General features: G+C 34.6%; 1 protein-coding gene and 1 long non-coding RNA gene across 5 annotated transcripts in view; one reads left to right on the top strand and one right to left on the bottom strand.

Annotated features, from left to right (window-relative positions):
* Positions 1-7,949, bottom strand: part of LOC125754942 (uncharacterized) — a 73,147-nt gene extending 65,198 nt beyond the window's left edge. Inside the window, exon 1 of the long non-coding RNA XR_007410117.1 lies at positions 7,860-7,949. This is a non-coding gene — a long non-coding RNA (uncharacterized LOC125754942). The remainder of the gene's footprint in view (positions 1-7,859) is intronic.
* CABCOCO1 (ciliary associated calcium binding coiled-coil 1) overlaps positions 1-15,840 on the top strand; it is a 117,313-nt gene that overhangs the window by 47,405 nt on the left and 54,068 nt on the right. The window lies entirely within an intron of this gene.

The following is a 15,840-nucleotide window of genomic DNA, read 5'->3' on the forward strand; positions in this document are numbered from 1 at the left end:
TGACGCTTGGGTATACAATTTATCAAACTTCACTCCAGCCCTTTTTCTTCAAAGCACAGAAAAATAATCATCCCTCCCTAAATATAAATCTTTTAAGAGAAATTCAGGGATCTGTCTCCAGTAAAATAATTGATAAATGGCAGAGCATAATTTAAAGATGGTTTCCATCACAGATCACATGGCACGTAAACTCTTGAACCTGTCACTCAAGTCTTTTCATATGTTGGCTCACTAGCATTAATCTCAGCTCCTCTGTGGCCAGTTCTCTGATTGGTTTTTTCATAATTACAGGTTTCCTACTTCCTGCTGCTATGAAGTAAACTCTTCCTACTGCCTGAAATGCTCCCCAACCTCTCTTCTGCCAACCCAAAGCATTCCCTTATAGTTCAGTTTGAGGGACCCATCTCTTAAGGAATCAAAAATAGAAAAAGGAAGAAAAGAAGAAAAGAGAAAGGCAGTGAGGGAAAGTAGTAGAATGGGTGAAAGGAAGGGAGGGAGGAAAGAGTACTTTCTCTAACATTACCTTTTTTTTCCCTCAGCATTAAATGCCTTCCAAATATAGCATTACATCTTGGGAACTAATTATGCAGTTCTGTGAGATCAGGACAACTGATACTATTTTTTCTTGTTTTTCTCAGTATAGGAACTATATACATTCACCTAGTGTTTGATAATTTTTTACTGAATCAATTAATGTAAAAGAAGGAACATTTTATTTCATTGCCTAAACCCAAAACATTATATTTGGAGAATATTATTTCAGTGTGTAATTTAAAAACTCTGAATCAATCCTTTTAAATACCAGTCATTAAACCGATTACCAGAAAATTAAAAGCTGAGATAGAAGAAATATGCTCACATTACTCATTTTTAATTATGAAGAGTCTGCTTTAAATGGACCACCTTGGGAATGTTTGTTGTGTAATGGGAATGCTCATTATAAATTGAGATTGAGACACCAGAGGCCACTAATATGTTGACCACATCAAAATTTATAACTTCTATTTTAGGGGAGGGGAACGCAACAAACAAATCAAACAAACTCTGAAAAATAAAATTTACACTACAAATGACGGAAAGATACAATAGTCTATTACATGTAATTTCTGGGACATCTAGGTGGTTTAGATAGCTAACCATCTGCTTTTGGTTCAGGTCACAGTCTCAGGGTCTTGGATCCTGGGATCAAGCCCCACATTGGCCTCTGGGCTCAGTAGGGAGTCTGCTTCTTCTCCCCCTGCCTCTCCCCTGCTCATGCTCTCTCTCTCTTTGCATCTCTCTCTCTCAAAAGAATAAATAAAATCTTTTAAAAATATGCATAATTTCTTCAATGAGCAAAAGGAGAACATATTAATGGAAAAATTAACAATGCATATTTAGAAAAGAAGATGTATAAAAAGCCAATAAATGTATATAAAAATTTTCACATTAATACTCAAAGAAATGCAAATTGAACTAAAATGACCAAATTTTCAAAAATGACAATGATACACATTGTCTTATGAGAGTGTGGTGAACTGACACTCTCATATACTGATGGGAGGGGTATAAAATGGTAAACTCTCCAGAGAGCAGTTTGGCAAGATATATCAAACCTCAAAATGTGTTTACCCCTTGAGCCAATAATTGTACTTCTCGAGTTTTTCCCAAAGAGGTAATCAGACAATGTGCAAAACTATGGAAGCATATATTTGTTTATAGTAGAAAAAAAAATGTAAAACCCAAACTGTGAAGTACCTAAATGTCTCATTAGAAAAAAAAATGTTTTAAAAATATGTGGTGCCTCTATCTAATGTAATGCTGTCATTATTAAGAGTACTCATATAGCATTGTGTTTATGGTGGAAAATTATTCACACTATGTTAAGTGGGGAAAAAAACCCAGACTACTAAATGTGTTTGTGATTGCAGTTTATAATTTTATATCCATATGCATGTATATATACATAGAGAAGAGGCCCTGAAGGACAGACATCGAATCTTTATCTGTAGTCATTAGATGTTGATAGTGTACCACATAATCTCTGCTTTCCCTATGCACTTGTTTGTATGTCCTGAAATTTTTTGCAGTCAGCATGTATTATAGCATATAGCTGTTTTTCCAGAGTAAAGACTTAAACTATCTAAGTTTTATCTCATTTCCTTTTATTTTCCTTATTCAGCATTATTTCTTTTTTCTTGCTTATTTAACTTTAAAAGATTGCATAACATTATGAAAATGTCTTTTTTTTTTTATTTTGAAGAGATGCGTTTCATGTTTATGTGATTAGGCAGTGTTCTTTTTCCCTAAAGCAAAAGGTTCTATTGCAAATGAAGATTTAATTGTTACTCATGGATGAGCATCTTATTATTCATGAGTTATATAAATCACCAAAATGTCCAGAATGATCACAGTAAGACCTGGAAAAACAAGGACGCTAGCTACAGGGATTTACTTAATTACTTAAGATCCTATCTGGCCAATAGATGGTAAGAAGTGGCAGGATGAACGAAGCCTAAGAAAAATCAATATGTCTCTATTCTGTGACTGTATACTCAGAAGAATCCATTAATAATTCAAGCTTCTGATTTAAAGAAAAAATGATCCTTTCATTCTTCTCTAAGATGTCCAGATATGTCTAAAACAGATTATATAATGTTCAACAGCCCACATTTGAAAAGGAGCATATTCAAATCACAATGTGTTCAGTGAAAAATAACCTGGATTTTCCAGGACCAGAGGACTGACTCTGAGGAAGAAAAAGTTCAGAGAAGATATAATAACTATCTTCAGATCTGAAGTTCTGGCAGGATAAAAAAGAGATTTGTCTTGTCTGTATAACTCCCAGATGGCAGACCAAAGACCAGTAACTGGCTATTTTCGGGGAAGATTTTGACTAGGTATATGCAATCACTTTCTAAATAATAGACATATCCAGAAATGGAAAGGATAAGATGTGGGAAGGCAGGGGCTTATGCCTTCCACACTTTGATATTAGCAACTCTTAGCACAGGTCCTGGCAAACAAAAGGCACCTATTAAATTTTATTGAATGAATTGAGAGGCAATAAATTATATCTTCATTGAGTATTTTCTAATTCAGCTACATGATTTTTGTGGATAGATATTTTGTAAAATAGTTTAAAGCATTAGATGGAAAATTGAGTTGGATCATCTATAAGCATGTGGCCATCCATCTCAGACTTTTCTAGGATTTTCTAGTATAATTCCAACTTAAACTATTCTTGTCCTGTTCTTCCCTTGAGTATACTTCCAAATGTTGTTCTCGTTAGTAAAGTCCAAAATTTATGAAGAGGAAGTCTGAATCTAGGTAGCATAACTAATAGAATGATGAAGTAGATTCCTTTCTACAGGCTGGAAATCATGTTGGACTGCTATATAGTTCATGTGGCTAGAGAACTACAGTTGTTTATTACTAAGAAGTCATTTGCTAGAAATGTATAACTAACTCTGTCTTGGTAATTATAGACTTAACTATTACAACTTTCTGTAATTAAATGAAGTCAACCAAGATTGTATATAGAGTAACATATTTTTATTGATTATTTTCTTTAAGAAGAAGATTGTGGTTACAGTTCTATAGTATTGGGCCATATATGTACCAATGTTTCCATAGCATTCAAGTTTGATTACGAGGCCAGACTTAAGTCTTGGTAAGTGTTTGACAGATGGCTGAGAATATGCAAGTAAGTGTGCATTGTGCAGAAAAGCATGCAAGTGAAGAGTCAATCAAGAGAGAATAAACATGCTTAGAAAGAGGCCACCTTATTGGTATTCTGACTACAGAATCAAGCAACTTTCTATGCAAATTACGCAGCTGCATCAGCACCATTGACACTATTGGAGTAAAGAGGATAAAAACCCCAAAGTTTTCTGTGGCAAACTAGCTCTGTGCTTAATCAAGGAAATAATATAAGGGTAGGTGAGGTACAGTGTTTTTTGTTGGTTGGTTTTTTTTTTTTAATTGCTTATTTCTTTTGTTTGCTTGAAGCACTAATGACCATAGCAAACGTGGCAAGTTTAACTGATGAATATAGAGTTACATAGCTCCCAGAGCATGGCTTTTGGACTAATAAGAATTTAGATGGGAACAGCAACCTACTTTCCCTTTTTTTCAGAATTTGCATGCCTGCTGGTACACACAGAATCATGCCAATGCTTGTGGGTGGAGATTCTCTCTCTCTTTCTGTGTGTGTATCTGTCTGTCTGTCTCTCTCAAAAGAAGAGCTAAATGGATGGATGGTGCAACTATCCATCATTCAGAGAATGTTTTGCGATCTTTATTCAATACTGCATAACTTAAAGAATTAAGGCCTTTTAACTAAAGAGATCAGGAACTTGAGACAGGGAAAAGACACAGCTAACAAATGAACACAGATATTTTTGCTCCATTTAAACAGCAAAACTCTAACTTGAAAGATCTCTTCTTCAATAAAAAGCAAAATATATATGACATTAATATTTACAATTTGAAGCAACTCGTGCCTTCTGTGAAGCCGTTCTTGATTTCCATAAGCCATGCTGAATCCTCCTTTCCTACTGACTGCTCTTGGGATTTGACATTAAGGCATTGTACCTTACGGTGTTGGTTTATATGTCACCTGACTGTAGGGGAGTTCCTCTCAGGCCTGCTCCTGCCTTTTGAAATATACACACATACATATATACACAAAAACAGTTGATTCCTAAGAGCTGGAGGGAAATAGTTAATCTTACTTTATATTGTAAGCTTTCATTAAAAGGTCAGCCCAGACATTATGCATAAGGTACCACCTACACATCTGGATATTTCCCTGTCCTTTCATGTTTCCTCTATCATTCTTAAATATGTGCACAAGTTCCTTAATGCTTCTCCATTCAAGAGGTGGAGCTTAATTTCTCTTTCCATGAATGCAGGCTGGCTTTAGTGACTCTCTTTTAGAGGACAGAATATGGCAGAACTGATGGGATGTCACTTCTAAAATTAGGCTCTAAGAAAACCTGTGGCTTCCATCTTGTGATTACCATGAGGCTTGCTTGCAGTACCTTGCTATCTGTCTCTTGAGTCATTTGCACTGGGGTAAGCCAATTGCTGTGTCATAAGGATACTCAGTAAGCTTCTAGAGAGGCCCATTTGAAGCCTGCCAACAGCCACATGAGTGCAGTAGGAAGAGGATCTTTCCCAAGGTGAGATGATTACAGCCTTGACCAACAGCCTAACCTGAGCCAGAACTACCCCGTTGAGCCAGCCCCAAATCCTGACCCACAGAATGGTTGACTTTACATGTTTGTTATTCTGAGCTGCCACATTTGGGATAATTGACATAGCAACAGATGAGTAACATATTTTCCATTTAGAGCAGTAATTGAAATCTCTCTCTTTATCCCATTTCAGTCACCCTCCAGTGTGTGCTTGTTCATCGTCTTTTGTTTTCTCTTCCCCTGTGTCAGGCTGCTGTTGCACAACCCACTTGGCCTGCTCTGTCTAATGGCTCTTCACTCTCAGGAAGCCTCGGAATTGTTATAAAAAAGTCAAATTCTCCACCATGAATAGCTCATATCCCAAACTGGATTGTGCGTAATAGGTGCTTAATATCTCTTCATAGTATAACCAAATTTCAATTTCTTCTGATTTGTGCAAACAAAAATCATTCATTTTAAAAAATAGTACTTTCTTATTAGTTCAGACTAGAATTACAGAGAGTAGTGCTTAAGTGTTTGGAACTAAGCCTTTCATAAGCAAGGATTACTTATTGGTAACTATATAACTTCACCTGGTGCCTGAACCAAGCAGATATTGGACTCAGTGCACTCTTTGGCATCAGGAACCAGGGATAGATGTGCATTTAAGTTCTACATGGACAAAGCTCAACAAGTACTTTGCTGAGAAGAACAATTATAGGTTCAAGAAGACTGTCTTATAAATGCATTTCCAGTTCTAGGTATTGCCAATAATTTTCAGAGTTGTGCCTATTGCCACCTTTAATAATCAAGATAATTATTAAACAATTGTGGTATGCTTGCCATACTAAGTTCTCTGAGTCAGTTTGTTTCAAATATTTTTTCCCCATCAGTTCATGACATGGGATAGCAAAACAAGAACAGTTACTCATAATGCTAAATGAGCAAGAGAAATGGACAGTGATTTAATGAACCCACAGGCATGTAATTACAAGCCAAGTACTGTAAAGGAAAAATACAGATTACTGTAAAGACCTATATTAGAAAGCATTCTCTAATTTGGGGAATAGCAGATCCCAGAAAGCCCCTCTGAGCTAATTATCTCTGGGTGGAGTCCTAAGATAATAGGAGGTAACTAGGCAAAAGTGTAGAGGGAAGGTAAGCTAAGTTAGCTGAGCATTTACAATATGCCAGGAACTGTCTAAGCACTTCAGGTAATCAACATAGGTAATCTTCACCATAGGAAGTAGGCCCCAATTTAACCACATTTTAAAGATCTGAGACTTGAAGACTAATGTCCATATGCTTACTGCTATTCCAGACTTTCTTTGCAAAGGCTTTGATTTAATCGCTACGTACCAAATCGTACCAAAGAAAACCATGAATGAAAGAGATTGTTCAGACCACTTTTAAGCTAAATAGCATGTCATAATATTGGTTACCCATAGAAGTTTTAACAATTAAAACACCAACAAGAAAGACATGGTTTAACTTTATTACCTTCCAAATACGTAATCTAAGAAGATGGTATAAATACTACTACAAAAAACTTATTTTTTAATTAATCACTTTTACTTTTTTTCTTTATGCTTTCTACACACAACCCCATGATATTCTTTTTTATATAAAAATACTGCTAACCAAATATATATACTGTTTATGTATAGATTATAATAAAAATGGACACTGTTCCTGTATATTAAGTTACAGCCAACATTGAGAAAAGAGAGGAGAATATACTTTATTATTCTTTGTTAAATAACAAATGTTTGGAGTAATGTGATCATTAAATGCAAATGAGCATAACTCTGATATAAATGTAAATTTTTAAAAACTTGAAATATCCCTTAAGATAAACTCTTTGCCTGAAGTTCTGAATATTTAATTGTTCCGTTTTCACAAAATGAGTACCAAAACAAACAAAAAAAGTGAGTATAGTCATCTATTCAATATAATTAGTTATCTAGGTAAAACTTATAATTGAACATAGCTATTTCCTAACTATATTTCAAATATCATAGATAATCCTACATTAAATATTTGGCCTATTGTTTGGGTAGATTTTGTTTGCCCCTCCAAGATCCACTCTCCCTTTTCTACCTTACTCTGTGCCTCAGAAGGCCAACATTTTTGGAAATTATCAGTAGACTCCTTCTAGCCAGGCCAGTGTAGACCGGGAGATGGATGGAGGGCATGAGTGGGAAAAGATAGGCTGAACTGGTTTTCCTCCCAGCACCCTCTGTATTGAGTCACTGAATGTTGGGTATGTCCTCTACAGAAGGATAAGCTTCCTGTCCCGTCTATACAGTCCTTCTGTCTGTATTCTGAAAACGGTTCCATCCTCTTCCCCATTCAGCCCAGGGAGAAGGACAGATAGGGTACTGAACCATCCTTGTTACTTTATCCCAAACCAGCCTTCATCTTTATAAATAGCCCCTTTAACTACCCAGGGCCAGTTACCTATTTTCTTGTAGAACTATGACCATACAGTGATTGACAATAGGGCTGGCCTCAGAAACTAGACTTCATGGAATTCTGAACTGGGTTGATCACATGCATATGTGATATCCAGATAATTTATTGGGCAGGAATAGGGGGAAGTGGGAAGGCAACACTGAGGAACATGGTATTAGGATAAAACAAAAAAAATGAGAAAATAGAGGTCGAAGAGAAAGAATGTATTGATCTGGGTGCACTTACTCGGGATTCAGGATTTGACAGTGTGGCTCGAATACCCAGAAGTGGCTTTACTGGTCGCTAGGCTGGCTAACTAAAGGCTGAACTCCGTAGGGCCTACAGTCAGTGAGCATGATGTGCCACAATTTCCCCACTATGATGTCAAGGAAGGATTCAGATAGCTCAGGAAGAGGAAGTAATATACAACCCATTTAGCCACCTGCTAACTATTAATCCTGGGTGTGTCCAGAGGACAGTCTCCTTTCATCAAGGCGTTAAGAAATGCATTGGTGAGGGAGTGAGTACCATCACTGGTCCCTCTCTGGTGACTGTTCTCTGTAGGCTGACTTTGAACAGGAGAGTGAGAGGCTGGGAACCACCTTTGGAATGTAGATCACATTTGCCATTCCTATGACATGTTCATGCTTTCTTAACCACTAAACGAGTTTTTAATAATATTAGTGAGAAAAGAATGCTACAATGAAATACCCTTTTAAAAGATCTCCAGTAAAATCTACATGGGACACTAACACTTTAATAAATGTACTCTTACATAATTAATACCAGAAAACCACTAAGTCCTATTGCAGGTTTGCCACAAGGTGAGAACAGAAGCTGAAACGTGAGCCTGGTCCAAAGTAAGTCACTTACTAGTTGGGTTATCATTGACAATACTCTTAATCTCTATGAATCTCAATTTCTTCATCCACAAAATGGGGGAATAATATCTGCCTCTCATACTTGTGAAGATAAGCAAAATAGAAGACAGCAGCTCAACTCACAAGCTAATTAAGTTTGCCATCTTCTGAGCTCCAGCACCTCAGGCATTTCTCTCTCATAGCACTTGCAACCTAAAACCACATACTGTACCACCAGCCCCTTAAGTTTGGGATCCGTGACTCCTTATCTCACTTTATATCCCCAGTGTCAATACCTAGACACATATTAGAGTCCAACAGTGTGAGCAGTTGAATGAATGACTAAATGTGGTATTTGACGATGAAATGGAACCAGTTATCTTATGATTTGCCTTCCTTTCCATTCCTCTGTGTGCTTAAATTCTGTTTCCGTTTTCTGCCTTTATACTCATGAACAAATTACTTAATCTTACTGAGCTGTAGTTTCCTCATCTTTGAAGTCAGGATAACTTTGTATACTTATAAAAGTGATATAAAAATAAATTGTAAAAAATAAAAATAAAAAATAAATAAAAAAAATAATAAATAAATTGTAAGGGCACCTGAGTGGCTCAGTTGGTTAAGTATCTGACTCTTGATTTCAGCTCAGGTCATAATCTCAGGGTCATGAGAAAGAGCCCTGCCTCTGGCTCCATGTTCTGTGGGGAGTCTGCTTGAGATTCTATCCCTCTCCTTCTGCCCATCCCCATTGCTCTCTCTCTCTCTCTTTCTTTTTAGATTTATTTTAGAAATAAATCTAAAAATAAAATAAGAAATTATATAACAGTTAAAGTATCTGGAAAATAAGGAATACTGCATAAATTTTATTTCCCTTTCTCTTCCCCCTTTGTCTATTTCAAGTGCCTGGCACTTTATAAACACTAAAACAATGCTGTCTATGATGGATCACACATGAAGTTCTAATTTTAAAGTTTATACCCCATTCATTCCTTTAAAAAATTCCTAAATATTAGATTACTACCCATGGGATTGAAAAATATTTTTAAAAGTCTTTTATGGTTCAAATGCTCTAGCAATTTGGAAGAGGCTCTACTTCTGAAACTTATTTCAATAAATCCAAAATGGATAGATGTGGAAAATATTTAACATTCAACAGTTAATTTTGAATGGAAAGAATATATAGTTAATTTTCCCCTTTTATTTACACAAATCATAAGAGACAGTTTAGATAGGTTACTCAAATGAAGCTCCCCAAATCATTTCTAATGGGATACATCAACTCAAGTGTTGCCCAAAGATTATTTCTAACAAATGTACATATTGTTTGACTTTACTTGGAATAAACAAAAAGCTTAAAATTAAATTATTGCTTAGACATAGAGCCATTAAGTTAAAACAAGTCCAGACATTTGGAATTAAGTCAGTTTAAGATAGTCACCTTTGATTAAAACATGGTTACAATATTTGGATTATTTTATTAGCTTTATGCCATAACCATAAAAATTCAGTTAAATTTTAACAGTAAATTCATAGTGCATTTAACACAAATTCAAAAACACAAAAACTCAGTGCCTTTACACAAATTCATTTTACATACTACAAAGGACTCCAAGAATTACTAAACCACTAAAAACAAAAGACAGAAACAGAAAAGATTTTTTTAAGTCAATTAAATCACTACTGGCCTGCCTTTCTTCCTTTCAAATAGAAAAAAATATATATAATTGACAAAACTCAGTGCTATTTCACTCATTTTTTTGTAGGGCTCTAACACTGCATCACTATCTAAAATATAAGTAATTTAAACTGATTTAGAAAAGGAAGCTTTACTTAGAGCCTTATTTGTGTTGAGTGGCTTTTCAGAAATCACATTTTTCAGATTAAAGGAAATGTTTTGGTAATATAAGCTGTACTTGCCATTTCAAAATTATAAAATGAATCAAAGGATAAAGGACATATTAAAGCATGGGTGACTTCATAAAATAAGTATTTTACATAACTTGTAAATTTGGATTTTGGTAACTTGAAGACAGAATGATTTAAAAATGTAATGTATTAATTTGCCCAAAAAAAGAATAAACTTACCTTCTTACTATCTTGAATGAGATTTCCAGTGAGTTGTGAGTTTTTTTGTATATGATCAATGGAAAACTTTTGTTCTTTGCCATGGATTTCCAGTTCCTAATATATAACAGCATTGTGACTAGAGGCTTTAGATACTGAATCTGTGTGCATGTGTGTGTACAGATAAAGATATAGAAAGAGATAGTGATACATTATAGTGACTACATTATAATAGCTTTTTTAAGGAGCTCTTAGATTTAATTAGAGAAACCCTAAGTTTCTATTGAATAGTTTGGATCCTAAAAGCAGTTGTTATGCTACTGATATTCCCTGAATATACAGTAAACTGAGATTCTCCCCTTAGGGACAGTGACAGGTCTTGGCATATACATGCTCAACTACTGGGAAATACTAAAAGTATAACAGATTGCTTGGACAAGCATAAAGATTTGAGAGACAACAAAGAGCTGAGGTATGGTTGAGTGACAAGGATCATCTCTTACATAAGCACACTCCTTCAAGACTGGGAAAGGTGGTTATTTCATCCAGAAGCCAACAAAGAGTCATACTACTAATTGTCCATACTACCCAATGCAATTTTACAGATTCGGTGCAATTCCTATCAAAATTCCAATGGAATTTTTCAGAGAAATAGAACAGAGAAATAGAACACATTATCCTAAAATCTGTATGGAACCACAAAAGACCCCAAACAGCCAAAGTAATACTGAGAAAGAGCAAAGCTGGAGGCATCATGTTCCCTGATTTCAAAATATATTACAAATTATAGTAACTAAAACATTATGCTATTGACATAAAAACAGACATATAGATCAATAGAACAGAATAGAGAGCTCAGAAATAAACCCACACATATATGGTTAATTAATCTATGACAAGGCAAGAATGTACAATGGAGAACATTTCTCTTCAATAAATGGTGTTGGAAAAACGAACAGCCACATACAAAAGAATGAAACTCGACTACTATCTTACACTACACACAAAGATAAACTCAGAGTGGATTAAAGATTTGAATATAATACCCAAAAAACATAAAACTCCTAGAAAGAAACATAGGCAATAAGTTCCTTGAAATAGGTCTTGGTGATGGGTTTTTTTTGTTTTTTGTTTTGTTTTGTTTTGTTTTTGTTTTTTGAATCTGATACCAAAAGCAAAAGCAACACAAACAAAAATAAACAAGTGGGACTACATTAAACCAAAAAGCTTTCTGTATAGCAAAGGAAATGATAAAATGAAAAGGCAAGCTACTGAATGGGAGAAAATATATGCAAATCATGGATCAAAGAAGGACCTAATATTCAAAATATACGAAGAACTCAGACAACTCAATAGTAAAGAAAAAACACAAACATGCTGATAGAAAAATGGGTAGAAGATCTGAATAGATATTTTTCCAAAGACCTACATATGGCCAACAAGTACATGAAAATATTCTCAACACCAGTAATCATCTGAGAAATACAAAACAAAACCACAATAAGATATTACTTCATACCTGTTAAAAAGGTTATTATCAAAAAGACAAAAGAAAACAAGTGTTGGCAAAGATGTGGAGAAAAGGGAACTCTTATGCACTGTTGGTGGGAATGTAAATTGGTGCAGCCACTATGAAAAATAGTATGGAAGTTCTTCAAAATGTAAAAATAGAACTAGCACACAATCCTGCAATTCAACTTCTAGCTGTCTATCCAAACAAAGAAAATATTAACTTAAATGGGTATTTACTGCAGCATTATTTACAATAGCCAATATATGGAAACAATCTAAGGTCGATCAATGAATGGATAAAGAAGATAGGGGGTGATGTATGAATGTTATTCAATTTAAGAAAGAACAAAATCAAGATTTTGCAACAATATAAATGAACTGAAAGGGCATTATGAAAAGTGAAATAAGGCAGACAAAGAAAGACAAATACTATATGCTATCTCTTATATGTGGAATCAAAAAAAAGGAAGCAAAAACCCATAAACAAAACCAAACTCATAGGTAGAACAAATTGGTGATTGCTAGCAAGGTGCAATAAACACCAGGAGAAATAGGTGACAAGTATCAAAAGGTAAAAAGAAAAAAATATATTATCGACTTTTCAAAACAGCAGAAATATGTTCCTTTGGAGTATTACACAATAAAGCATATTTTTTACAGATAATTACAGATTTCTCAATGTGAAAACTACTTCATTCAAAAAATAATTATTCTGGCACATATGCTTCCAGATCTGATTGATTATCTTATAATGGATCATGCACTAATCAAGAACAAAAATAAAGTGGATAAATTTTTAGAAGTTCTTTTGAAGGCTTTGGAGATCTTGTAAGGCAGTTAGGATTTAAGAGGCCGCAATCCCAGAAAGAAGTGAGCCCAATATTTATGTGCTGCTTTTCCCCTCCCCTAGTGGTATTTGTTTTAGGAAGTACAAGGTGAGAAGTTGAGAAATAGGTAGAGGGCAGCCTTTAAGAAGGAGAAAATCCAACAGGACTTTTGGCAATTTTATAAGAATAGGAAAGCAAGGATTAAAGTATGAGTATGCCAAGGCTGTCAGGATTAAAAGATAAAGATCACAGGTAGAAGGTAGGCGTAGACCAGTGAACCTGATACTCTAAGACAGCTATGCACTCCAGGCATATGCTCATTCTTAAGCTTTGACAGGCAAACGACTCAAATGCTATACAGATAACATCTCTGTAGCAAAGCAGAGCTTATAGCAGTCTTAGTACAAGGGGCATAAAAAATAAAGTTCAAAAATAAGCTGGTCAGTTGGGATCCTGAAGTGATATATCCTAAGAAGTGGAGGTGAATTAAAGGCATGTTTGGCCTTACAATGTTTGGAAACTAGCTCCATTATTTCCTATACATAATTGGATTGGAATTATCTACTTCTACTTTGTACCTATCTGGAGGAAGAAGAACAAGTCAGTGATTTGAGGGACAACTTCAACTGGCCAAATATATGTGTAATGGACTCCTAGAAAGAGAAAGGGAGAAGAAGAAAAACTATTTGAAGAAATAGTGGCAAATTTTTATCTGAATTTCATGAAAAGTATAAACTCACAGATCCAAGCAAGAAACTCAAGAAACCCCGAAGATGAGACACATAAAACTAAACTATGAAATATGATAACCAAATTGGTATAAAACAGTAGTAAAGAGAAAGTTTAAAACAATCAGAAAATAAAAATACTTCATCTTTTTTTTTTTTCTTTCACATAGAGGAACAAAAGTAAGAATAACAGTATAGTTCTCATTGGATGATAGCAAAGTTCTCCTTGACAACATGCAAGCCAGAAAGATGATTAAGCACTAAAAGAAAATAAACTGTCAACCTAGAATTCTATACCCAGTGAAGATATCTTTCAAAACTGCAGGTGAAATAAATATTTTTCCAAAAGTACAAAAACTTAAAAAGATATCATCAGCAGACCTGCATTACAAGAAATGTGAAAGTGAGTCCTTTGGGCAGAAAGAATGATACTAGAGAGAAATCTGGATCTATACAAAGGCATGAAAGAACTGGAAATGGTAAACATGTGAGCCAATATCAAATAATGAAAAAAATGTAAATATCTGACTATTTAAAGCAAAAACAAAAACTGTATTACTGGATTTATAACATATAAAGAAACTAAAATTTATGACAACAGTAGTACAAAGGCCAAGAGGAAAGAAATGGGAGTATATTGCCATAAGTTTCTATACATGAAGTAATACAGAGTATTACTTAGGGTAGAAAGGATTAAAGATATATACTATAAACTCTAAATCAACCACTAAAATATTCCAAAAAATATGGCTAATCAGAATTGAAATGAAATAAAAATATGCTCAATTAATCCAAAAGAAGACAGAAAAAGAGAAAAAAGGACACATGGGACTAATAGAAACAAATGACAAGGTGGTAGATTTGAACTCAACTATATCAATTATCACATTCCATGGAAATGTAAACCTAACCTTAGCAGTTAAATGTAACAACCCAAACAAAAGGAGATCATCAAATTGCCAACTGTATGACCCAGTTATATGATGCCTATGATAAACACACTTTTTTTTTAATAATAAACTTATTTTTTATTGGTGTTCAATTTGCCAACATACAGAATAACACCCAGTGTTCATCCCGTCAAGTGCCCCCCTCAGTGCCTGTCACCCATTCACCCCCACCCCCCGCCCTCCTCCTCTTCCACCACCCCTAGTTCATTTCCCAGAGTTAGGAGTTTTTATGTTCTGTCTCCCTTTCTGATATTTCCTACCCATTTCTTCTCCCTTCCCTTATATTCCCTTTCACTATTATTTATATTCCCCAAAAGAATGAGAACATATAATGGATAAACATACTTTGAATATGAGAACACAAATCAGTTAAAAGTAAAAAGGATGGACAGTATATATACCATGCTAATAGTCATGAAAAGAAAGGAAGAATAATATAAATATCAAAGAAAGTAGATATTAGACCAAAGAATTGGCTAGTGAAAAAGAAGGTTATTACATAATGATAAAGGGGCCAATTCAAGCGGACAATTATAAACATGTATGTACTTAATAACAGAGATTCAGGGGATCCCTGGGTGACTCAGCGGTTTAGCACCTGCCTTCAGCCCAGAGTGTGATGCTGGAGTCCCGGGATCAAGTCCCACATCAGGCTCCCTGCATGGAGCCTGCTTTTGCCTCTGCCTGTGTCTCTGCCTCTCTCTCTCTGTGTCTCTCATGAATAAATAAATAAAACCTTAAAAAAATAACAGAGATTCAAAATATGTGAAACAAAACTGCTGGAACCACAAAGAGAAATTGATAAATCCATAATTACAGTGGGCGATTTCAACCCTTTTCAATAACTGATAGAATAAGAAAACTAAGTTAATAAAGATATAGAAGACTTGAACAATACTACCAAATATTTGACATAGTTGACATTTATAGAAAACAGAAAATATTTCATTAAACTGAATGAAAAATATTTACAAAATTGTCCATATTTTGTACCATAAAACAAGTCTGAATTAATTTCAGAGAATTCAAATCATACAAAATGTGTTTTCTGATTACAATTGAATTAAATTAGAAATCAGTGACAGAAAACTCCATATTTGCATAAGGTAATAACACAGTTCTCAATAATCCATAGATCAAAGAAGAAATCAAAAAGAAATTTTAAAACCATTTTGAATGGGATGAAAATTAAAACAAAAAAAAATCAAAATTTGTGGGATAAAGCTAAATCAATATTTACCAGGAATTGAACCATTAAAAAAAAATGGTTCCATTTGTAATGGTAC

This window comes from Canis lupus, chromosome 4, assembly GCF_003254725.2.
Source record: "Canis lupus dingo isolate Sandy chromosome 4, ASM325472v2, whole genome shotgun sequence".
Lineage (NCBI taxonomy): Eukaryota > Metazoa > Chordata > Mammalia > Carnivora > Canidae > Canis > Canis lupus.